Source organism: Neodiprion pinetum, chromosome 7, assembly GCF_021155775.2.
Source record: "Neodiprion pinetum isolate iyNeoPine1 chromosome 7, iyNeoPine1.2, whole genome shotgun sequence".
Taxonomy (NCBI): Eukaryota; Metazoa; Arthropoda; class Insecta; order Hymenoptera; family Diprionidae; genus Neodiprion; species Neodiprion pinetum.
In genome coordinates, this window is record NC_060238.1 from 26,651,827 (window position 1) to 26,678,750 (window position 26,924).

Genomic DNA, 26,924 nt, shown 5'->3' on the forward strand with positions numbered 1-26,924 from the left:
AAACAAAAATGCCTCCATCGCAGGCTTGCACATCCGTTTGCAGCGAGTATACCGATTAGGGCGAGCAATTTGGATTATTGCGTGGAAAGGGCTTTTCGGTATTAGACACCGGTCATTTTTCACTCGCGTTCGCCCGGCCAATTTCGAATTCGTAATTCTCTCTTCCAGGTAACGATCGAAATTCCGTTTATCGATACCGCTGCACCCAGCGAAGCTCTGAAATACGAGGGGCGCTCATCGTGGATGAAATCTCCTTCGTCGTGGCTGAAAATAACGATCCGCGATGTATTCCCTTTCATATCCATCAATTCTCCAGCCCCCCTCCGTATTCTTTATTCATTCTTATTTCATCTCGTGTAGATAATCGGCGTCTCGGAACGACGCATCGGTCCTTCGGCAGCACGAAGATCAAGAAGTAGACGGTAGCTCGTTTCTTACAAACCTCGAACCGCTATCCGGACCTATCGCGAGTAAAAAAGTATTAATTGCTTTTCTACGGGAAGAATTAGGCCCAACCGCAGGCTTCTCGACAGCTTTGAATTATTCATAATTTTTACCAGTCGAGCCTTGAGCTAGGCGGCGTCGCGGGATACGATTAGGCATTATTCTCATTGGCAGGTATCGTCGTTGTCGTCGCGTTCGCGTTACTGTTACTCTAATTACCTACTTGCTTCAATACCGCCGAACTACTGGATTACGGAAGTGGAGAGAGAGAGAAAAGCGTTTGTTAAAAAAAAAAAAAACTCTCAAGGGACGGAGAGAAGGAGGGAAAAAAAATCATCAACAACAACAACAACAACAACGACGACGATGTAACCGACGCGTCGAAATTCTCGAATACTTACTATTACCATTACTAACCGCGGCTCGATGCAGCCTGGGCGATTAGCCTCGAACAAGGCATTCTATTCTCGTGCCCGTGTTGTATACACCGCGTGTTTGCCACCGATTGCGAGTGTGTTTGCTTCAACGACACGCGGAGATGCGTGCCGTACGTGCGCCGGCTTACGCGTCTTCGGATCACTCCGAATTGCGTGTTATTTATTAGAATAATACCGGAGTCGTGGGCTTCTTTGGCTGCGGGAGATTTTTCCGCCCCTACAAAACTACAAAGAGAGACCTTACGCGGTAGGCTACGAATAGAGTACCTACCACACACTCCGTATTTTGACGGAAACCTTTTCAAGTCGGAAAAACTACTTACAAGATTCATCACCGTCTCGCGTACAACTTATACTACACATATGTTGATCAGAACCACACGGTGCACGGAGAACAGAAGCTCACCACTCAAAATCTATTGGATTATTGAATCACTGGCATCTAGAATTGCGATCCCTTAAGATCATCGGTACAGAAACGAATCGACGTGGAAAGTGCCGAAGGTATAAACAATATGTATAAACATAAACAGAGAGCTCATCAGACTATATATATATATATATATGTATGGTTATCTGCTTTTTCTCAAACTCACGCTGCTTTTGCAACCCAGAGGTCGAAACCTGAAGCCCTTGGGTCCCCCAAGGCGCCCGGTGGGTCCGAACAGCCCTCAATCTCTCAGCGACATTAGAAAAGTCAAGACGGTCCTTTCTCGTGGATTTGAAATGAAAGTCAAGGAACAGATTTAATTCGCTGCATTTTTCATTCATTAATCCCCCCATTTCCGATAAAATCATTCGCGAAGCTTAGAAATCGAATTCTAGAGAGCCCGATGACAGGGCGGAGGAGAGAGACAAACAAGGTCAAGTCGTGTAGGTACGTGGAGCAAGCATCGAATTTCAGGTGTCGTTTTATACTTGATCGACGCGAAGCTACGAACCTACGGGCTCACCCGTACCTAGGGGAAATACGAGGGGCGCGGGGGTGAAGGACGAGGAGGGTGTGCGAGCGAAGCGAGAGGCGTGGGTGTGGTAGTGGTAGTAGAAGCGGGTAGTGTGGGTTCAGTGGATGCGAGGTGGGGCGAGACGCGGCCTCGACGCCGAGGAAGGAAGGGGATTCCGTCTCTGTCGGATTCTGCCCCCGGGCTCCTCGTCCTCAGTCCCTCGCCGAAAGCCGGCTCGCTCGCGCGCCTCTCGTGCCTCTCCTCAACGCAGAGAGAAGACGGCTGTAGATTATTACCAGTAAGCAGATAAGCAGATAATCAGATAAACTATGGACCGAGTTTAACGGGACGAGTTTGTCGGTTGCTCCCCGCCATTTAACAAAGTGCCTCGATCGTTGCGTTGCGTTACGTTGTTGTTGCAATTGCCTCCGGAAGGCAGTGATCGATTTTCCGACGTCGGTACGCGTCGAAGGCCGACGTCCTCAGTGCACCCCTCACCCCCTTCGTCCATCACTCCACCCTCGATATTCGCCGTTCGCAACTTGGTGGTTTCTCGCTGCGCTACGTGGTGCGCGTTTCCGCATGCAACCTACAATTGCATTGTATTCGTGCAGGACTTTCCGGATCTCGGCTCGACCAGGCTTCGTTGTTTCCGGATTCCTTGGATTACGCGGAAGCCCCCGGAGGGACTGAGTCTCCAAGGTAAGGACCGTTCTATTCGCAATTGTGTAACGTGTAAGACGGCAAACTTGCGTACCTCGTCGGCGTTGTACGCCCACCCATACCTGCTCGCTACGCGGCTTAGAATATCCTGGACGATTTAAAATGGCGACCAGTGTTCCTAGATACACGCGCACCACGCGTCCTCTCTCCCGCAACGGCACGGATCTTTCCGTGTCACGGGGAAACTGTTTGGGACTCGAAGCATGCGGTTTAACCGAACGTTTGGAGCAGGAAATTATCGCCAGGAAGGTGTTGGTAACTGGCCGCTTCTTTGGAAAACGGCCGCCTCTCGAGTAAATGAGATTGTCCGCTCATCGATCTTAATATCATTCTATCTAATTGTATTACCAGGCTGAAGAACCAGCCTGAACGTACACGCAAGTCCGTTTCAGCCGGTTTGACTGATCGATCGAACGTACGGTGCCTTTCCAGGTGTTGGTTGAACTTTGAAACTTGTCGTTTCGTATCCTTGCGCAACGGGAAGGTCAGCATGCATGGTAGCGGATATTCCGCGTGCGCGAATTACTGCATCGTGTATGCATTGTGATGTATATGCTTGCGGGCCTTGCGCAACGCTTTCAGCGCCTTCTCGGTACATCGTTGCTTACGTGGTACGTCTTTACGGTAGTGTCATTTTTCGCATATGCACGAATCATGACGTCCTCGCTAACGTGATTAACAATTGTACGTCGCGTGGCCTTACGAGTCTCTTGCTATGTACTGAACTAATTTTTTTCTCGCCTCTTCCGCCCCTCCGGAGATCACCTAGTCTTGTTCACAGTAGCCTTAACGAAGAAGACGAAGAAAGGTTGAGTGATTCGTGCGGTTGGAAAAATAAACAGCCTCCGAAAATACGAGAGCCAGTCAAATTTTCAGGCATTGGATCCTTAAACTCTAGCTTGAGTAATCCAGAAGGCTAATCTTTGCTGTTGAACTGTCCGCGATTTTTTCTGACAATTTTGGCATAACGATCGCAGACGAGGGTGACTCGTAATTGATTTTCTTCTACGAGATTCAAGTTAGTAACGTTATCGTAACGAAACATTGAACAGAGAAATTCACATAGAGTGACTTTTAAGGAGCCAAATTTTCAAACTACCAAACGAGCACTTCTTCCTTTATTATACGGTCTACTGAATTGGAGACATCTCTGAATTTGCGAAACGTCGGTTTCTCTGGACATAAATCGTAGTTACAACAACGTTACTAACTTCTTTTCATTCTCAACCGTCGAGGGTAACTCGAGCCGGACCTTGAACTGCAAAAAAGACGCTGCTCCTCATAAAATTTGGGAATAAGTAAAGAATATCCGTTTATGTGCCTACCTGTTCGACTAATTGTTCGCTCACGCTAATCTATTTACAAATGTTCTATTTACATAACGCACAGCGGGTCGTTGGCCTGTTAGCTTTCGCTCTGCCTACCTGAAGGGTAAGAAGAACTAAGAAAAGATAAATTTGCCAAAGGGGAACACAATTGCGTGTATCGTCCTGATGGGTCATCACGCTCTCTATTTTTTGGTACTTTTTCCATTTGTCACGCTAATTCTGGACGTACCCCGTTGGTGCCGCGGATACTTATTATAGGTACACTTGTGCATCACGCTTCTAAGTATAGGAAGCGGGGTTAGGTGTGCGTGCCTCGGCTTCTGCAATTGCGCGAGACGACTGTTTTGAAACAATCCTGGTTTCCGAAGTGACTCAGAACACGTTTGGCAGCGTCACTCGTGCTGACTAAACTGAAAATAGACTAAACCGAGAGTTGGGATTCTTTTCGACAATTTAAGCCCTAGCTCTAAGATATCGCCGGAAATAGAGTGTTGCGCGTTGTTTCAAGCTGGATAAATATCTCACCCCTGTATTCATTAACATCACCTCTAACGTTTTTCCCTCAAGCTCGCCCAAGTATCACCAAAGTACGAACATTTTGTTTGCCATATTTTTAGTCCCGCGAGTGTCGACATTTTTTTCGCTCTTTCAGGTTTCTACTGTTATGCGTACAGGCAGGTATACCTATATTAATGTACCTACTTGGACAAATTTTTGTCGCGGTACAATTTCGAAATAGTTTCAATATACGTATATACATCCAGTATAATTACCTAATACCTGTCCTCTCAAATACGTGTCTTTCTAATTAAATATTCAGTCATTCAAATGAATCAAATTATTTACTCTGTTAGACGTTTATATCTGTTCAGATTATATACTAGATAGTCTCGTGTGAATTCGATTTATTATCAGCGCTAACTACCTACTCGACAACTAATCCTAGATCATTTTTAACGACTCGAAGTAAAAAGAAATTTTGCAAACTTCGTAATTTTATTTCTCGGCATTTTGTATGATTCGTATCCACGAGATGCTAAAAATTACCGAATCATGAATGGCAATATCGCGTCGAGTGCACTGAACCTGTGACTCGACCCAAGATCAGAGTCACGTGGGAAAACGCGAGGAAGAAGAAGAAGAAAAAGAAGAGCAAAGTAATCATTCCAACAGCTCTCGCGTTCGATTCCAAACTGATATCCGACTTGGAATAAATTTTTTATGAACAATATGATTTCCTAACACATAACTGATACAACGTGACAATCCGACCTACCTCAAACTAGATTTGAAGGCGGCGAAAATGGTCTCTGAGCAAGATCCGATTGCACAGGGAACCCGCTTCATTCATTCAAGTCGATTTCTTGCGAGGGGCTTTTGTTGTCCCCGGTGACGACGAGTTTTGGAGTAAGCAGCCTCACGGTAATCGCAGTTTCGCGGCTTAGCAAAGCAAGTACATACACACATACAGTCAGACGAGGAAGGACTGTTTAAGTCATGATTTAAAGTTTTTTTTTCACTATCCTAACTGCTTCGCAGTCACGCGGGCGTAAATAATTGATATTAAACGGTGCCGCGAAAGAAAGTTTATTCGGCGGACTGCACCGCAAAGAGAAACGATTTTTAAATTCATCACAGATTTTTCATCAGGGTGCGAGACGTGGATGAGAATTGCGACATGCGGCAGTCGCACACCTTCTTCTTCCCGCAACTAGTCGGCATTGTGTGCTCCGTGGTCTCGTTGAAAGATACAAAAGGCGGTGTCCAGCTGGCGTCGGATTTCGCGACGATCCACTTCCGGTTTACACCGAGTTTCCCCTCTTTTCAAGAATACCGGTATAAAACGGACACCCGATTTCCCTGTACGGCTATACTCGCTGAGAACAAAAAATCACGCCCGACTGAAACGAGCTTTATAAAAAAATGTCCCTTTTTCCTCCGCGTTTCGCATTTTTAAGGGGTAACGCAACTGTAAAAGCTTAGAAAATACACCATTATTTTTATTCCGAATGGAGGAAAAGGTAGCAAGATAACAATATTCAAGGAAGTTGCTAAGCATATATATCCAAGTATAATACAAAAAATTATTATTAACAAATATTAAAAAATGATGACACTGGAGCCATTCTCGAGAGACATGCGGCACGCGGTGTAATTGGTGCAAATTTAAATTTGGGAAAAAATAAAATCATTCGATCTGCATATTAATAGCTGCAGAAACACGCAGCGGATATTCGATGAGTTGATTTAAACGTTGTTTATTAGCAAATAAGTGTCCTTTATTTGGTCGGAAATTGAATATTTTCGTTAAAATACTCGCCAATTACCTAAAAATCCATATTTTCAAAATCCCATACGTATTCCTCTAGCTACGGACATGTAGATTGAGCAGTTTCTTTTTTTTTTTCTATATTCAAATTTACACCAATTAGAGTGCGTGCCGCAGAATTCAACGTGCCTCGCGATACTGGCTCCAGTGTCGCCAGTTTTGAATATTTGTCGATAGTAATCTTTTTTCCGTGATACTTAAATATACGCCTAATAACTTCCTCGAATATTATTATCCTATTAACTTTTCTTCCGTCGTGAAAAAAAGTGGTGAAAAAAGCCGTTCTCTTTTTTTTTCCACAGTGGTGTGACCCCTTAATTGTAAGCCGGAGAGCATCGAAAATGTAGCAGAGCACGCGATGATTCCGGCACGCAGAGCTCTCGCCCAGGTAGGATATGTACCGTTGCCGGGTGCGTGTCCGTGCGTAACCGGTCGTCGAAGCCGAGTCGTGTACCGGAGTGCCGTTAGGGCGTCCCCAAGTCCCCGGGGGACCTAGGGCCCCGCGAAAATATCCCCCTTACCGCCCACCGGTACAAGGTGGGCCCAGAGACAAGGGAGACGAGGAAAAGGAAACGGAAAAGCCGTGGAGCTCGATCCCTGATCAAGAGACCGGAGAAGCTCTCTGCTCGGCGATAAGAGAGGTAAAAATAAATTTCGCTCATCCTTTTGGTTTTTCTGTATAATACCTGCGTGAAACTTGATAACCACGCGCGCGTTGCGCCGTTAGAAGTACCGCACGAGTACCTCGATGACCGCTCGTCGATATTGCCTCGTGTTCGTTTTCTGATGGAAAAAATTTCCCGAGTATTTCGAGAGAGTGGATCGGAGACCGGGAATGAATACCGCGATTCTTCTCTTCGGCGGGGAAGAATTACGATCGTCGTTATCATTGGCTAAAGTGAAAGTGTACCTTGTACCACGTTCATGCCGTGAGTTGGGATACGGGGAGAATCCCTGTGCCACGGATTTACTTTATAGGAGTAAAATGTAGTACAAGGAAGACACGGGTAACACTGAAGCGATTTGGTATTATACAGGTATATCCTTGATTTTCTATACCGCGCGGGACGATTTTTATCTCTTCGTCTTTGACACAGTTCTGACTCGTATGTTACACGTACGCGGAGCGTAGACCTACCTACTTAGGTTTCATTTATCGCAACAACTTCCGCCGCTTCCCTGTAACAGTATCACAGCGTCTTTGCGAGATCTCGGTGCAGGGTGAAAGTATAACGTTGCGGCGCTGATGCTCGAGCCGTCGATATCGATGTAAATTTAGAAAGCAATTCAAGATACATGCGCATGCACATCGTAATATAGGGTATAAACACATTCACGATTTTGCTCCATTTCGTTATCGGTGAACGATCGATCGATAATTTATGCAATGAAAACAATCCGGCATTTCGGCCGGGAAAATTTTTCTCGGAGAATCCGATCGTCGTCGCTGTTTCAACACTCGCGTTCCTGAAATATTGTGACTTCGAACCGACGATGAGCAGAATTTCTCACTTCATTCGCACTCAGCGTCAATTAATGCAGTTGTTCCCTGTTGCCTGTAATTAGCCACGAAGTCAAAGTTAGCACTGGTTAGCAAAATTTTCGTTGACCAGTGTAATCGATCAACGATCTCACCCGCGTGCTCAATGTTCAGTGAATCTGGCCGAGCATAAGCCTCTCGGATAATTAAGATCGTACATTCGGAATTTCAGACTTCCGAGTAGAGGCGCCGCCAGTCTCGAGTTATATAATCCCATTGTCTTTCAGGCGCCGGAACTACGATGCCTGGCGGATAAAATTTGGTAAATTTACTTATTTCTCATTCCGGCTCTTCGTAAGACGAACTTACGCCACGTCACTCGAAGCGTGAAAGTCGAATGGCTGCGGCGAAGCGAAGGAGTCAGCGTTTCGCAATATTCCTGCGGTCGATGGCTGGAAACGTTATTCTTAAGAATGCAAAGCCGCGGCAATCCGTGATGGCAAATCGATACGTCCGCGTTGAATTAAATTATCTCGATTTTTCTGATTTTTTAATTTTGTTATTCAACGTGTTTCGACCCGACGTAAGACTCGCTCCGCACTCTCGGCGTGGGCGAGGCTCGAGTTTATTATATACGACCGACTGCCGTTGCGTCATGGCCCAGCGGAGTAGGCATGAGAGAGACCCGAGCTTTCCTTGATTAGACCCGACGGCCACAATTATGCGAGTCTGTGTAAGTGTGTAAGTGGGTCGTGGGCAAGGAGATGCGACCAGGCCCTAGTCCTAGTCCTCTGCAACTAGGCATCATAAATCTGGCAGCCTTTCCGACTCCTCGGCAGCCCGTACAATGAATGACCTATCTCAACTGCCACCCACCCACCACTCGGGGGTGAACGGACGGCGGAGTTCTCCTCCACCGCAATCTCGACGAAGTCGTCTCCCATGACTCACTTTCGGCATGTTGGAAAATATTGCCTTTGACACTGTTTCTTTTTGACATTTATTTTCATCTGTTTTATGTATCTATGTTTGACAATGGGGGGAAAAGGGGGAAAGAGTACGCGAATGTCACGAGTAAATAATAATAAGGTGTTTCACGGTAAAAAAAATTTTGTTACTATGCCAAACAGATTCAAAAGTTCCATTTGGGTATAAAAATACGCCTGTTAAGAATTAAGCTCTTTATATCAACATTAAGATGTTGCGCGTCGCAGTTTTCTATTCTCTATAAAAATAACGTGGGAAAAACATGGGTTTTTGCTCCTTCTGATTTTAATAACCGGCTAACGATACATCGTATACAAAATTCACGTTCAGATTTTTGTAGCGAATTGAACGCTCTTGGCAAAAGGTTTCTTATTATTTTCCGATAAATTCACTCGTTCAAATGTTATTCCAGGTTCCAAAAGTTATTTAAATGCCTTGTGGAAAATATTTTTCCTTACAGAAAATAAAAAAGTGCGATGCGCAACCGCTTATTGCAAATACTGAGGGCTAAAATTTTAACAGGCGTACTTTTATACCTAAATAGAGCTTTTCGAAGCTGTTTGGGGAGAATTTTTTTTGTTTTCTAGTTTTTTTAAAACACCCTAGTAAATGATCTGAAAGCGACGAAGCTGCGTCACGTCGCACAAGCGAATCGTGATACGGACACAAATTACAACTAATTGTATGCTAATCGCTTATGATTCTCATTGGTGAGACTGTTTTCGTCGAGACTTTGTATTCAGGTTGCCATAGCGTTCGTATACCAAGTGATTCCAAAGGGAACACGCGTACTTGTGTTAGAACGTTTATTTTCTAGAGTTTCGACTCAACCGACAATGCGAGCCACTCACAGTCAGTGTTACAATGTGTTTGCACGCTGTGGCGTATACTACTTTACCTACGTGGCAGTCTTCGCACACGACGCTTACCTATTATTCACATTATGGAAGGGCTTGGGGCCCTCAAGGTGCGGTCGTACGGGGTACTTTTCCACGGGCAACCGCAGGCAGTGGTCCCAAAGCATTATAAGTAGTGAGAAAAATTTCAATCGTATCGAAGGTAACGTGAGTTTCCTGTTTAACCAGAAGAGAAGAAACATTATTTTTTAATTCTCATTCCGACGTTGTCAGTAATTAGACACCAACACGCGCATACGTCTTCTATGTATTCTTATGTATGATACATGTAATGAAAAATTCAACTCGATACGTGGACGGGAGACGCACCTGAGTTTACCCAATGAATTGTTTGAATACAAATGAACGTGTTTCAGGGTTCCAGCGGGCTTGTTTCTCAGTTTTCTTTCTCCCTCTCCCCAAAATTTTTCTCCCGCTCGCTCTTTCTACACCCATAGGCACGTAGTCGCTCGGTTTACTGTTAAATTGTGGCCGGAAGTGCGGCGTTTCACAACCCTCGCTCTATACCAGAGCCTCTATGTACTATCCAACACCAGTGAAGGCCTGCCATCGGACGGGAAACAGACGGCACGCAGATGGACTCTTCGTGTCTCTCGCCTTTTCTAACTTCCTGCATCAGGCGCAACGAACGGTCTTCATTGTACCATAGTAAAATAAAAATTCAAACTCAGCGGATCTGTTCCCCAAAATCTGGTGACAACTGTTGCAATTAGCTCCGGGCGACTGTATTTGCATTCGTAAAATGGACATTCTTCGTCCATTCGCGTGCTTGGGTATAGAAACGGTTTTCATTCGTAAAATGCGCTTTCGGTGTGTACAAACCGAGAGTTAATAAACACCGCATAAATGTTCGGAGGGAAATTATATTTTCGGAAAACTGGGCGTCATGTTCAGTCGTTACAGCAGCAGTCATTCTGCCATGTGATCTCGACATTCTAGAGGCGTGTATCCCGATTCGCATGACGCGATTAGAACGATACTCCGCTGACGCGATAGGGTATTTTTACGTTTTGTTTTTCCAATTTTATCACCCGCTATTTTGTCTCCCGTTTCTCTCAATCTCCTCCGCGACTTCCTCGCTTTCTCAACCATATTTGGATTAACTCACTGCGGCCTCTCTCTCTCTCTCTCTCTCTCTCTCGATTTAGATTTATCTAGGCTACCCGTGGTCAATAGTGCGATATTCCATATACGCATCTGTAATAAATACGTGGCCCGTACCGCGTGTACGCTACTCATACGTAGACGGACAAAACGCACACTGGCTAAGCGGTACGCAATATTACGTGACCCACGGTTATAATAACAACAACAACATTAATAATAGCGATGGTTCGAACAACGCTCCATACATCATCACCAATGGAATGGCCTCGGGGAGTGGGAACAGTGTTTATTATTCTGATATTTTTCTGATTTTCTCACATTGTTGAACGTACACCGAGGTACCGTACTTCACACTCCGCTGCAGTTGCAAGTTTTTTGTTAAACTTGATTCGTTTGGCATTATGTATGAAAAATAAAATAAAAAATAGAACAGGCATTGCAGTGTTCCTGCAGATGCAAATTTCGGACCATGGGCGCGGTAGTTATTTTAAACGCGTAGGTGATTCTATAATAATAAAACTCGATTGAGTAGTCGCTGGTTTTTATTACGACCACCTTTTAGTATTAAAAATTAAATCCGCGACGATGGCCAAGCGGTATAATGTGCTAGTGTTAATGCTTATTCTTTATCTTAATCATTTATACTTCACCAGTCAAGTTGATACGCGGACACTTGTGCACGCGTGTGCGCGTGTGCGTCTGTTTCCAGTTATTTGAACAGTCAATCCATACTCGCACATAATTACACGCGCGTAGTAAAGTCTCCGGTATAAATTATTATAACCCGACTTTCATTTCCTCCTTGGCTCGATATCTATCTCTGCTTACGCTCACTGCTTACGGCCCAAATAACAAATACATCTCTGCTCCGGAGTGTAACTGTGTAACTATACAGTACGAACTTGATTCTATAACGAATTAGAATTGTTACAAAGGCATAAACAACTACGCATCTTCTACTGTACAGAGGCAGGCACAAATCACGACCAACCGGATTGAGTAACATGTCCGTTCACTGGATGATTACTGGATGTTAGAACGTATCGGCTAAGTGATCGTGCAATCTTGCTGCATAATCTAATTCTTCAGAAGTGTATACCGCTATATAGTGCATGCCATGTTCCCCACAAATGTTGGGAATGACTCGTCAACGGAAGCTTTTTGGTAATCTGCGATCAATCGGTGAAGAGGTCAGAGCGAATAACACTTTTAAAAAATTATAGAGTCGAATCGGTCATTCGAGACCGGATGGGCAGGGTGATGGGGCTGTCGCTAGCTATGATTGCGTCACTTCCGGCGCAGGTCAACGGTGTGCAATCACATGCGCGTTATTATACGCTCTCTTCTGGATGAGATTTCGAGCCCGCGTCGTGTCCAGGCTCTGTAAAATACTTTGGTGCGATAACTGTACTTTGTAGTAAGTAGACGCAGCCGACTTCTTCCCGGCTTATTCACGATCAGAGTCCTGCAGCGTATATTCCTCACACAGTGATCTACGGACGGTTGCAAATGAAAAATGCATCGCTCAAAAATGCAAGCTGCAAGAGCAGGGAAATTTATCGATTTGTTGCATTTCGTTCCCTGTTACGATGTTTCGTTACGCAAGGGGCGTGTCGAATTTTTCATTGCAGCTGAGTATATAACCTTCTCGTCCGAGTCACCTCCGCGTCTGATTGAAATCGAATGAAATTCGTTTGGTATATCTATAACGTAGATTCGACTGAGTTGCGTGGGTGCGTGGGCAGGCCGGCTACACGATTCTTAGCCCATGTCTCGCTTTTCAGCATCGATTTGTTCAAGTATTAAAAATAAATGTGACTCGTATTTGACGCATTCCCCGGTGCTTTAACACGTTGTATTCGTCGAGCAACATCCGTGAGACATTCATTCGCGATCCGAATCAGTCGGCAGGTGCGCCTGCAGCCCGAAGGTAATAAGCTGCGTATTTGTACACATGTACATGGTATAAGTGTATGCACCCACCTACCCACCTATACCTAGAGGCAGACCTCTCTCTACGTGTCTCTAAGTATGACACACTGCGGAGAAGAAGGTTACGCGCGAGAGTGGAGGAGAGAATGCAGTGCCCGGAGTGCCGTCGTGTCGACTCGGAATCAGTTCTCGTACGTACCTGAACTGGGTAGGTATAACGTACCTGTACGTCAAGAAACGCGAGCCGCGATTCTTGCTCGTTGCGCAATCATCGCGGTAAGCGGTATGAACGTACGCCTATGCATACCGCATATACTGTCTCATTACATACGTACACAGCAAGCGCGCACGCAAGTGAACAACAAACAATTAGATGACTAAGTTACCGAAACGTACGAGCAACAACTCATTTATTACACCTTGTTCGTATTGTTTTACGCAAGCATATGCAGCGGAAGGAATATCCTCTTGGCGACGTCTCGCGTTTTCTATTCTGCACGTCTTTGGCTATTTGAGGGAGGACCGAATAACCGCGAGTAGTCAGTCTCGTCGACAATATTAAATACTTTGCGATAAGATAAAAGTCGGGAAAAATCAACCGCAATAACGACGATGAGGAAAATTAAATTTGAATAATAATAATGCTCAAAATGTATCGACTCATTGTTTAAACGAAACATTGCCTAGCAAATTTTTAGGGAATCATTTTTTTTTTTTTTGTCATGTGAAATGAATTTGTTGATTTCCCTTGAATATGTATGGATTTTTAGGAATTGAATCTTGAATAGTTTCGTGAATACAAATTTTCGGAAACGGAAACAATGAGAAGGTACCTACTTGAAAATTCATGTCTATTCGGAAAAATTAACGAATTCATTTCACATGATAAAAAAAAAGCCGTAAAAATTTGCTAAACAACGTGCTGTTTAAACGATTTATTGACAACTTTTGGGAATTATTATTATTCAAATTCAATTTTCTTATCATCTTTATTGCGATTGATTTTTTTCCGACTTTAAATTTATCACAAATTATTCAATATTTTCGGCGAGGCTCACTTTTGGTTGACAATGAGAATGTATAGCCAGTACGTCCTTAATTACGTTCACGTAGGAGCTAAGTGTTGGACAGGATTAGGCTTTCGACGTTCTTTGCCAAGAATAATTATTTAACTTTCGGAGTGTTCGGCATATTTCGGAACTTGCCAAACTCTTTAAATTCAAAAACATTCACAATTTTCACCGCGATATTCTCCAGCTTACCTCCGTATGTTCACCGTACAAGTATTATATCGTACATACCTTTGTTTGAATCTCATGTCGAACCGTTAAACGGAAGTCAGACGACAATTTTGACGGTTCGTTTTTTTTTTCTGCTGGTAAAAAAATGTGAATAAATTCAGAGCAAAGGGGACGAAAAAAGACGAATAAAGTTGAAAAATCTGCTCCTTGTATGTATTCGAGCTGACTAACGCGATGTTTTTCTGCTCTCGAGCGAGGACGGTTATAAAAATGTATTCCTTTCGTTCGGTTTACCGTTAATTATCCACGATGTTTATACATGTACGTTATATACAGCACATTTCTGCGTGAGCTACCGTAGTCGCATCTCATCGCCGTTACGTCATGTAATACTCACCACACGTATAAGTGCAGGTTTCTGACGAGGAGAACCTGTTCTTATTATTTCTTGCAGTCGAATCGCGATTCGATGCTCCAATTTAGGGTCAATGAGGAACATACCATATTTCGTAAAATACGGCCATCATTACGCAAATGAAATATTTTTGCCCGCAAGCGAGCGAAACTAAGATGATTCCACATTTCTTCGCTGACGCTAATCACATCTTGGACAGAAAATATCCTAGATTATACGTAATTTAATAGGTTCGAACAAGGCTAAAGGTAGCTGCCAGAATTAACAGCGAAACGTTTTGATATTCAATCGGATAAGGTAGCGAAGTCCGAAATTCAAAATTTTGTGCAACACCTTGAATCCCCGATATTTTTATAGAATTACGAGGATGAATCTGAATCGCATTTTTCTATTTCCAAAAAGTTTCACACGTTTCTCAGCTAACTCAGCTTCATCAGGTTCGAAGTATTCTTGGTTCCCTACATCAAAACGTAATGTCTCGGCTGTGTGATCGAATATTCGGTGTTCAGAATGAATTCCCGTTAATGCAGAGTCGAAGGGATGAAGCGATTAATAAATCGTAATCGAGGCTTCGATTCGTCAGGGATTTTTCACCGTCTACGCGTGACGGAGACCCGTTACGATAAGTTGGGCCGTGTAAGTTCAGAGGGCGGGTATCAAGGAAACCCTGCAAGTACGGTGTCCCTCGCTACACGCTAGGTTTCGCGTTACGATTTGACCTGAAATACCTGACCTCTGCGTCCGATTGTCCACCACAGCCTCGCCGCCGCGATTGTTTCTATTATGCTGCAAAAGTATGAAACGCGAACGGATCAGAATGTTACGCCGATAGGGTATCCCAGATTTCTTGGAGTGCGCCATCTGCAAAAGTCGACAAGCAAACCCGTTCGCCCGATGCTCAGAAGAGATGTCCTTTACGGAGAGACTTTGAAAAGTCAGCCGCGGAGTCCCTGACCTTTTTATAATCGTTCACTGACGCAAAAGTCGCGTACCTACAGTGCTGCAGATCGGTCTATATGCATAAGGCAGCCTGCAGGTAGCGGTAGAAACGCTACAGATATACTTCGATCCGGGGTGATACATGCCCATATTTTAAGTTTAGAAACGTTTAAAGTACCGTTAATCGCGCCACTCGGTGCTGATCAACGATTATGCACAACTCGTTATAACTTTATCTGCATTAAGCCTCGGTTGCAATTTGTGCAGATTTTTTATATCTCGCTATAGGTTTCCAATCGTGTGCGCGCGGAGTAGGCGATTGGAAATTAACATAGTCGCTCGAACGTCGTTTTGCATGGTATGATAATTGGGATAAAAGATCGGCCGAGCTGATATATTAAATAATTATTGCGAAGGTGATGTTGACGGAGGTATAAGTTTTACTATCGAGATCTCGCGGTAAATAAATAGAAAAAAAAGGAGGGGAAAAAACCACGACGCACACTCAGTCGGCAGTCACCGCCAAGGCCGAGTGTACTAGATTGTGAAGAAAGGAAGTTTTGAAAGGAAATAGTTGTCGATGGAGCAGAGCTAGACAATTATAAGTATATCGACTCGATGCTGGGACTTGGGCGAGTGTAAGTTTGACACGAATACGGCTACGCTCGTCCGCGTATAGAGCATATCAGCGTCCCTGACTCGATCGAGTTGTTTCTCATTTTATACATCCGATGATTTGAATTCGAACCTCCTACCGATGCCTGTGGAGTCGAAATAAAAATGAAGAGCGAATCAGAGTAAAATCACGGGAATTTCTCAGAGATACATTCTTGTCGATGGAATATTTCTTAATGGCCGGCGTAGATTGGCCGCCTCCCGGGGTTTGACTGGTCCCCTTCAAGAAATATTCTCTGTGTATTTTACACAGCGAAACACAAAATGCAACGCGCGTTTATACCTGTGTACACCGCCTTGCTCCAGATACCTCATCCGCAGTCGTAGACGCGTGACGAATCCCTTGTGTATCGCAGGCGTGTTATATCTGTTATTACGGTGCGGTAGGACAGGGTGGTAAGAGAGAGGGTACGGGAAAAGGCATACGCGTTTGGCCTTGCGGGAGACATTCAATCTGATCAAGGTGATCCCGTAACCCAGGTAGACGATGGTTTCATTTTGGGGGATGCCGGGTATTATGCATCGTCCTCCCTCCGGATGAATGAAGGGAGGCGAAGGCGGAGAAAGGAGTCGGTAGACGAGGATATTTCTTAACGAGCTCGGATAAACGAGGTTCTCAGAGCAATTTCATTTGTGCACCATTACGTGTACCTGCACCCATTCAAGCGTCGATCTTGAGCAACATCTGCATCATTCCAAGGAACATCTGTTATGCTTCCATAAAACAAGTAACGGTCTCTCACTCTCTCCGTATCCGTCTTTCTAAGCCCCTTGCAGTCGAGCCAAGGCTAAACGGAACAGTCGTCAGAAATTGCTGACGCTGGAGACAGTGATTGCGAACACTTGGTGCTCGCGAGATAGTCTTTTCGCCAATATATCCGAAGCTCTTTCGTGACTAACGTGAATGAGGATTATTCTTCTGTCCGCTCGGAGACGCCAATTTCTCGAAAGCAATAGAAGAGGAGATGCTAACGTTGCGCCGAATCAAAGACACGGGTACTTGAAAAAGTTGACAGTTGGTCTCGTTATGGTACATTTTAAAAATCATTCACGAATATGACGCTGCCTCTCCGTCATTGTGAAGATAAAGCAAAAGATTCGTTCATTCCTCAACCTCGGTATGCGGAGGAAATATTGTTTTGGGCAGTGATTTGTCAACGTTGAAAACTGTACTACTTGATATTTGTCAGTGGAAACTCGCTACCTAAATAACGGCCCCCGGCCTTCTTGACTTCGGCGTGACTCGTTGCAAGAGAGTTATTTCTGGATGTCGAGTGAGCAGAGAATAGGCATACACACTTATACCCACAGAGCCGCAGTGACGTACGAAATCGGTGAGTAGGTTTGGTAGATGCACCGAGTAGCTAACGCAATTCCCCGTGTTTCCGCATCTCGGCAATAATTGTCGGGAAACAAATGCGGCGCAAACAGAGTCCCGCGATATCGTGATTGTCGTTAGCCTGATTCCATTCCGTAACCCCCCTTCTTAAGATAAGATGAACCGCGATGCGTGTCACGGAAAGCCGATCTTGCAACGATAGCATTTGATTCGGATGGATCATATGGATCAACACCTAAATCGGTGCGGTGCACATCCGAAAGGCGTCTATATTTACGGGGAGATTGACCGATGAGATATGCGATCGATCGACTCGTGCCAATTCCGGCAACTGCCAACAGCCAACTTTACCTCGCTTTTCTTGTCTTATTCTTGCCCGAGAACTGCGGCGTATGTGCCGCACGCACGTCTTCAATCTTCACGAGTAAATTTTCTCACACGACGACGCAGTCTTGTTGCAAGATATTTCAACTGTGCCAATGCATCGAGCTTTGTACGCGTCTCGCGTTATACTTTCACTCTATTTTCTCTTTTGCCATTAGAGTCCGTCGGGTGCAGGTTACAACAACACGGGCGGATAACATACATTGCTTGCGGGAGAATGTCGTCGTTTCTGAGGCTAATTAGTACCTCTCTAATTTCCTCACATCACCTCCTCTTCGCCGATATGTAGACAAGGTTGAGAAACAAAGTGAGGCTAAACCGACGCTTAGCTCGGACGTTACATCAGTGTCACCATAGGTTCGCGTTGCACGAATAAGAGATGAGCGCACATCCAAATCCCCTGCTTTCGTTGGCCTGCAGTTGGTAGCGAAGTCAGCCTCTTTCTATCTGCGGACAGTGACCAAACGCTATGCCGGTTTCCTAAATTAGGTTGCCCTTTTCAGATCGGCCATCACGATCCAAATACCTCGGGACGTCATTCTATGTTCGAGTGATGCCAGATATCGACGAGGTTCCGCTGTAGGATTTGATCCGCTAGCAGACTTGACCCGTGGTCTTCGGTTGAAATTAAATCGACCGTTTTATGCAGGGTTCGCGTTTTTCCTTACGTTGTATTATATTTCTAGCGAGAAAAACTCGACCTCGTTATCTACGTTTCACCACCGATCAAGGAGCGTTAAGCTTTGAGGCTGATCTCGGCTTGTGGCAAGTTTTTACACGCGTATGGAAAGTATAATATAACGAGATCGTGTTTCTGTTAGAATCAAATTTCTCGCCAGCCGGACGTTGTAACGATTGTAAGAAACGAAACAATATCATTAAAATAACAGTTTAGACGATAGGCTCAAATGTTGCGACGAGTCGCCGAGTGTTTGTTCCACGTTTGTTCTCACCCGAGGTGCGGTATTCAATTGACAAAAACGAAGTGCGATCATACCGCTTCTCTTCAGTCATAACAACCTCCCGGGTCTGACTCGTCTATTCAACCGACTGCACGAATATTGTCATGCGCGTTATATTATCCATCTGGCTGAATCGAACATTGTCCAGGTAGGTGTCATTCGCGTATTCATCCTATAAAAGATATTTCTACCTTTCGTACCAAGTCTCGAAGCCAAGTATACGAAGAAACGTTCAAATATCGGGGTACTTACAATCGGGTAGACTGGCTGTATGTTGTTAGGCATCACGCAGTTCAATCTACAACGAAACAATACGAAAAATGCAGAGCTTTTGTACTAACATCCTGTTAAGCATCGCGATCTATAGTGACATTCAGGCGTACAACGGAGCGGTGAAATCATCCGTTAACACAATGCATGAGGTTCTAATATCCATATACTGCATATATATATGATTGGGATGAATTTCTTCTCTTCTCACTAAGGAAATTAATCGAGTACAATTATTAACTGCATGATGAAAAGAAAGAACGAGGAAGAAATAACAAGTTAATTTTATATATATATATATATATATATATATATATATATATATACATTAGGGTGCTTTTTTTTCGAACATTTTTTTTTTTTCCGGTCCCATCGTGAAATTTTGTTGGAAACACCTAAAAAAAAATTCCCTGAAAGTTTGAACCCTTAATATCAATTTTAAGTGCTCGCCCTGGTCATGCAAAGATTTCTCGTCTAAAATACACGTAAACTTGGATTTTTTTTCTTAAAAATTCTATAGTTCAGAGGCATTTTATGGCATAATCATGACGATTAATAGGTTCTCTTTCGAATTGAACGCTCTACAAAAGTGCCCATTGCGGCAAAGCCATAACTCATACTGACGAGGTAGTACGGGCCACTAAACCTATTTTTTCTATGAAATTCGCGTTTTTTCGCCTCTATCTCATTACTAACATGAGTTACATGAAAAATGTAAATGAAAAACTTAAAGGAAATTTAATTTCCTACAAAAAAGTCTTTGGCGCTATCTCGCTAACATCAATACTTCTCGAGATATTTCAATTTTAAGTTTATGAAGTTTTAAATTTACATAAAATATCACGTCAAATTATTAAAAAATATAATTTCTCTATTATCTATCACTAAGTTTTTAACAAACTACTTTTTTTTGAAGATGAAAGGGTAAGAAAATGTTAATAATCGAAAATATGTCAGTGGAAATTTTTGTGGCTTATAAAATTGTAGCTAAAGTTAAAATGCGTAACGAGAAGAAGAAAGAGGTAAAATGTACGTGTAGAAAAATTAAAAATTGTAGAGAAAATTAATACTACAGTAGTCCCTAAAAAGTCTAGTAAACGTTATGCAGTAGCCTATAGTGCAATATCTTCGATGGCAGATCAAAATATAAGTGATTTTGTGACGAACAATTCATTATTTATCTTTAAACAATTTAATCTTCCTTGTGGATTTTTGAACTCAGAACCAAATACATGGGAAACTAATCAAGAGTATCAGCAATGTCTTAAAACATTCAACAATTTGAAGGTAGTGAATGATATTGCCGAGCGAGGAGTAGCACTAGCTGAAAAATTCAATCAAGCTTTGACAAATAATGAAGAGGTGAGGCAAAAAGTTTTTCTGACTGTTCAAAACCATCGCTCAGAGCACCCATCGTGTACAAAATCACTATACAGTCAAAGAAAAGATAAATAAAGAATTTTTTGTTATTATGTTTATATATAAAATTTTTATGTCTAACATATTTTCGATTATTAACATTTTCTTACCCTTTCATCTTCAAAAAAAAGTAGTTTGTTAAAAACTTAGTGATAGATAATAGAGAAATTATATTTTTTAATAATTTGACGTGATATTTTATGTAAATTTAAAACTTCATAAACTTAAAATTGAAATATCTCGAGAAGTATTGATGTTAGCGAGATAGCGCCAAAGACTTTTTTGTAGGAAATTAAATTTCCTTTAAGTTTTTCATTTACATTTTTCATGTAACTCATGTTAGTAATGAGATAGAGGCGAAAAAACGCGAATTTCATAGAAAAAATAGGTTTAGTGGCCCGTACTACCTCGTCAGTATGAGTTATGGCTTTGCCGCAATGGGCACTTTTGTAGAGCGTTCAATTCGAAAGAGAACCTATTAATCGTCATGATTATGCCATAAAATGCCTCTGAACTATAGAATTTTTAAGAAAAAAAATCCAAGTTTACGTGTATTTTAGACGAGAAATCTTTGCATGACCAGGGCGAGCACTTAAAATTGATATTAAGGGTTCAAACTTTCAGGGAATTTTTTTTTAGGTATTTCCAACAAAATTTCACGATGGGACCGGAAAAAAAAAAAATGTTCGAAAAAAAAAAGCACCCTAAATTATACATACTCATGCATCATTGGAGAATTCCTGCGATAAAGTAGAAAGACCGTGCAGCTAGGCGTTGCGGTGTGAAACTGCGTTTCAATGCCAGTAATCTCGTTACCTAGTTTATACCGAGTCAATTGTCTTACCGGTTGGAGTCACGCCTCGTCAAATATTGTCTCTCCTTCCCGCAACACCACGGAAGAAATTAATCCAGGGAAACGCATTTCCTTTCTGATAAGCACACCGGCGCGGCGTCACGAACAGCGGCAACAAAGGGCAATCGCGAATATCGATTTCGTTCAACGATAAAGTCTTTTCTAGACAAATGAACATCGAACGGTCCGATCTCCGGCTCTCTAATATTCGTGTACTATCGAACTTTGACTATAGTTCGGTGCTGCGACAAAGGGGTCAAAATATATCCCATCTTCGAAATGGTCACTTCTAGGTATCGCTATCATTTTATTTTTCGTATCTTTTTTCTGACGCTTATGACGTGCCCGTGGTAATTGGGTTCTATTTTCAAAGTATCGGGTTCGTACCGTTGGGATAATCATTTCCTACAAAACGGGCATCAGCGAAAGAAATTATTACCCACTATATCTACCTGCAGCACGCATGTTTTCACCCTGGCATTAAACTTGACTCGGGATCATCCTTAATGATCGCATCGGTTATTCCCACTACTGGCACGCGTAACGCCGTGTGTGTAGGTAACCGGCACACATCGGCATTAAAATTATTATTAAGGACGATCTTTTGTCCCGCTAGGTATAGTCAGTGCCTCCGCAGGCTCACGTTCCAGTTTCCGTGACTCAATTTGGCGCCGATGAGAGTCTTCCGTTGGGTAGGGACGGCAGAACTGCACCGGAGGGAGAAGAACGGAATACAAAATTCGATCAAGTTCTAGCCGTTTTCGTATTCCTTTCCTATACAACGCGAGCTACTCTCAATACGCGCGATAGTTATGGTTGATCAGTTCCCGGGGGATATGATTGGCATGTCGCGAGGCTCGATCAAACCGAATTTACATGCAGCGACTGTTCTGCGGCAGTTCCACGGACCTTTTCTCCTCCTCCACTGTTCCGTTTCTAACTCTTAGATCTGCCATTAGGCTGGCTCCTCGGTTGTCTTCTCTCTCATCAACGCAGGTGATCCCTTACGCACTGTACGCACGTCTATCAGAGGGAATTACCAGTCTCGTTTATAGTTTCTCGTATGAAAGGCGGAAAGTTCATGAGAAAGAGGGAAAAGGAAGGAAATAGAACGCCTTGCGCTAAAATCCAGCCAGCTCCCAGCATCCTAGTCAGCCGTCACGCGATCCGCCAATTAGATAAAATCAAGTCGTCGAAATGCTCCAACTGTTAACGGAGCTTACATGCTTATACTCGTATAATACGTCTGGGTATACTCTACGCACACTCGGTTTTAGCTGGCGTGCGGTAATCGCGAATAGGAAGTTGAGGAATCCTTCTACCGCAGGAGCCCCATTTGCATCTGCTACAGCTCCGCAGGGGATTCGGAAATAAAAAACCGAATAAAAAGAAAAAATTACTCGTCGTAAGTGGTTTTCACATGAAAGGATAGTGAGACCGGTATTATTGAGGATCCGAGGCGGAACAAGACTCAGCGACCTTGAAGGTAGAAATCGCTGGATGAGGTCGGGCACTGGATTTTAAACAAATTCGTCCATCTTTATACGCGCCTACCAATTGTGAGTTTTCTATTATCTGAACGATTCGTAGTAGGTATACCGATGATTTCTTTCGACGATAAAATTATGATCATGTACAAACGGAATTGCGATAACAGCAAGCGTGCCGTTTTCCACATTCCCCAGTTAATTCGTGTCGCGTAGATTGTGCAAACACATATTTGATATCGTGTGAATTGTTTGCCTCGCCTGGTGTATCGTTACGTCAAAACCGCGATGCGTCGCGACTCTTCACATACCTCTACTCGCTGCATCGGCAACGTCGAGCGAAGCGACGCGTATTTCCTGCCACCGTTGCGAAACCACACTCGCGCTAACGTACGGGGAACACTTGGGCAGCACATGAAACTGTATTTTCAACGTAAATGTATCACGACGAAACTATAACTTGACACATGCGGATGAAACTCGTTGCCTGTGATGTGCAGCGTTAAAGAATGCGAACGTGTGTACCTAAGCGGAGGCGTGCGGAATCGCTGAAGGAATCCCAAGTGCCCCGCCCTGACCACTTGACTTCAGGCCACTGACAATGAGTCACGAATTGCGCTATTCGTAAAGAAAGCTTACGTAAGTTGAGCAGGTTGAACGCTGTTACGAAGATCGGGACCATGGACCTGCTTGAAAGACGAGATATACATTTCATACTTTCTCCCGCGTAACCCCTGCTGAACGGAGAACAGAGAACAGACGTGTACCCGCAGGTAATGGTCCGAGCGCCGCGAACTCTGCATGTGTGCGGCAGAAAGGTAGGAGCTGTACATTCATCGATCCGTAAGCAGGAAATCGGGTCAGAATTCGGGAGCCTCATCTGCTTCGGGAGCCCCTTCTGTTCTCACATCACCTTGGCTAGTCGTGTACGCGTTATAGTCCCGGTTTTATGGTGTTACGTTTCCGTTGCAGCGGTTGAGTTTCTCGTCTCTTCAGATGTAGCCTCTGCATTCGGAGTCTGGCTGGGTATCGTTTTAGGTATCAGGTGTTCTCCATCTATCGGGTCCCGCAAACCTCCAGCTACCGCAGCAGCAGCCGCTCTACTTACATAATATTACGTCTTGGTTGCGGCCTTGACGACTGCCTTTTCATCATTTCCTACTACACGACAACTGTACCGTGTGATTCTACGGTGATCGAGAAGGCCTAAATGCGATCACAGATCGCCTATCTCTCGTATACCGCACCGTCATGGTGTCAAGCTCGGGGGAAATTTCTGGCATTTTAAGTACGTGAGGACGAAACGGACGCGTCGGACGGGAATGTCTAGGCGGGATTATGAAATGATCCGTAATTCAGGACAGCTTACATTGTAATATCCGTCGGAGCGTATGGGATGCTGGAAGAGTCGATCTGTCCGCGTCGCCTAACCGCGGGTATCTCGAAAATAACCTTCTAATCCGAAAATAATCTCCGGGAACATGATCAACGTTATACCGCGACGAGGAGAACCCGGCTCGATGCTTACGGATGCTGCGGGCATGCATTCAGGGTTTCTCTCCATCGCGTTCCGGATGTATAATCTCGTACGCCTGCAGTGCGCGGGATAATTACTTGGATGTGATTCCAGAAACAAAGAGAGACGGGGCACGGGGAGAGAGAGATGGGTATGCGGCTCTTCTCTTCGTTTCCTCGAGAAAGCGTGTGGTTCAAGAAATTCACCGTATCTTCATGCTCGAACCGATGCTTGAACGCTACCATTAACGTAGCCTGTAGAGCGTCGAAGGACGACGGATAAGGGAAGTGGTGAAAAAATTGAAAAATCGGCACACCCGTTAGATTATAAAAGTAGCGATAAGCGGATCGGACGACCTCGTCGCGGGAAAGTTTCTATGTAGTCACTCCTATGCAGGACGTGAAGTAAGTTTATCCGAAAAGCCGTGAAAACCATGGACTCGGATCGAAAAATCTGAAACACGCAGGCTAGCTGGGGGGTCGAACAAAGGGGTCTCCGATGTCACCTGGCTCGGGGTCAGAGACCTGGGGGATTCGAAATACCGTAAGACAGGGATTCCGTTGCGTGCTCGGCTTATACCGGGATTTTTTTGTCACGCAACTCGGCTTGTAAGTAGTTTAAAATCACGGTATTCATCGAACGAATAATAATGTCTGTCAGGAGTTCCAGAAGTTCTATACTCTTTAGACGGCCGAGATGCAGAAGAGAAATTATTCCGTGAGATATTTCTTCCAGGATTAAATATCCGCGGATGCTGCGAACGGAGGAAGTCGTCTTGCGGCAGCAGCAGCGTTAGGATTCTCAGCATTCGCATTGCCGGGTAAATCGAGGTTCTTCGCTGCACCGGTTAGTTTTAATTGCTCCCGGGGATGAGAGAGAGCTGTTAATAGGGCCCCGCTTCGTAAGGATATGCAATGAAAAGAAGAAGATACATGAAACCGTCTAAAGTATTTCCAACGCTGGTCAACCAGCGGCGTTTATGATCAGCTCCGTTGTTGGCCCCGCTGCGTCTACCAACCCTGCACCTGCGCTATACACATTGTTCGACGAAGAATTTGATACCAGTTATTTTGTTCCTTGTTCTCGTCTGCAGAGGCTACAATGTCAAACCGCTCACTTTTGTTACGTCGCAAGACTCATATGAGGGAGAGAAAAGAAGAAAAAAAAACGACATAAAGACGGAACACTGTTACGAGATTCCTTTATACTCCGGAGTCGTAAGTCGGCCCTCCCATAACATGATCAACGACGCTAATAACCTACCACTACCACCTCTGGACTATAGGCATAAAAAAGCGAGACATTTCGGACGTTAACAATGACCGATGGTCTCTGCGTCAAGTCAAAGATATCGAGGGTCTTTGTCTCAATTAGGTATGTAAAGTACTACCGCCTAGTACGTAAGTTACTTCGAAGACGCTCAAGTCCAAGCTTTAACGGTCTCGTAGTATTTGTGACGCTGCGTGCAGGAAGAGAGAATTTTGCTGACCAGCTATTCGGCCTGGTGTCAAACGGTTGCTACAGATCTGATCGCTGTTAGTCGTGGATGAATTTGTATGATCGAACGGTTATACAATACGACAAAGAGAGCGAGGAAAAGTTACGGCGCCTCTCACCGCGTCCGCATCGTCTCGAACACCCGTGGCTAGTCTTCAAGTGTTTAGCTCCTCGGGCACAGCTGATTGTGAGCCAAGCCTAGAAATTGAGGAATCTGAAAGTGGATAATTTGGTCATTTCGTGCCACGTAAGAGCACCTCGGTTGACCAGTGATGAAGCCGCTTCGCACAGAACGTAGAAAATTGATGATACTTGTTTCCCCCGACGCGTTGATGGAATGATAATAATAATAATAACAACAACAATAAAAATAACAATAACAATAATAATGATGATGGCTATCACTAATAACCCGAGTCGAACAAGACGCCGCCTTGCCGCGTAAAGGTTGATTCCTCGATTCAAGTTCGAGCTCGACTGTTCGCTTCGGATCTGCAGAATCTCATTCGACGCTGGCTGGCCAAAGGAAAGCGATACTCACCGGTTGAATCTTCGGTCGGTGCATTAGGTGTGTTTTCTTCAAGCGACACACTTACGATTAGAGAAAGAGAGACGTGAGGGGGACAGGAGAAGGGGGGGGGGGGGGGGGGGTGAGCAAGATCGAGTGATGGAAGGATATTCTCATAGCTTGAACCACAGTACGTGGTGTTTCTATACACTAGGACCAGGAATATTATAATGTATAAACGAATTCTCAGGTAATTACCATCTTACCATCTTATAGTCGAGAGTTTACTTTCCTCCTAGGCTCACGTTGCAGGTGTTGTTTACCTAGATAGTTGATGCAGCGGCGCATGCGTTGCGTACCTGCTTGTTATACCTCCACGTGAACTGAACTTTTAATTCGACCTAGTTTAGAGCCTTTTCATTCTGCTCGATTCCATACGTGTTTCGCGCCTCCTTGTTCTTCAATTCTTATCTATCCTCTGTTTCAAGCGTACAATATTTTGCAACCGGTAGCTGCCAATTATTCCGCCAATTAGTGTATCTCCGCAGCAAACCTTGGGCCGTGCAGAAATCAGTCTTATTGTTAATTATTATAATGGACTCTGTAGGCATCGTGTCGAGTATGCTAATTGCTTATACATGCTTGATCGTAGCAGCTCGTATTTTGAGTAGATTAGAGCGCATTCCAGGCCGTCGAAGGGAACCTGCGGCGACTTTGCTTTTTGTTATTTTTACACGGTATTCTTCTTCAGACTTTTTCCGAAGATTAAAAGAAACTCCTGACAAGCAGGC

General features: G+C 44.1%; 1 protein-coding gene across 3 annotated transcripts in view; it reads left to right on the forward strand.

Annotated features, from left to right (window-relative positions):
• The first annotated feature begins 2,030 nt into the window (after positions 1-2,030).
• smash (smallish) overlaps positions 2,031-26,924 on the forward strand; it is a 64,101-nt gene continuing 39,207 nt past the window's right edge. For all 3 annotated transcript variants that reach the window (XM_046634719.2, XM_046634722.1, XM_046634723.2), the window contains exon 1: positions 2,031-2,527. The gene's annotated coding sequence lies outside the window, so the exon portion shown is untranslated. The remainder of the gene's footprint in view (positions 2,528-26,924) is intronic.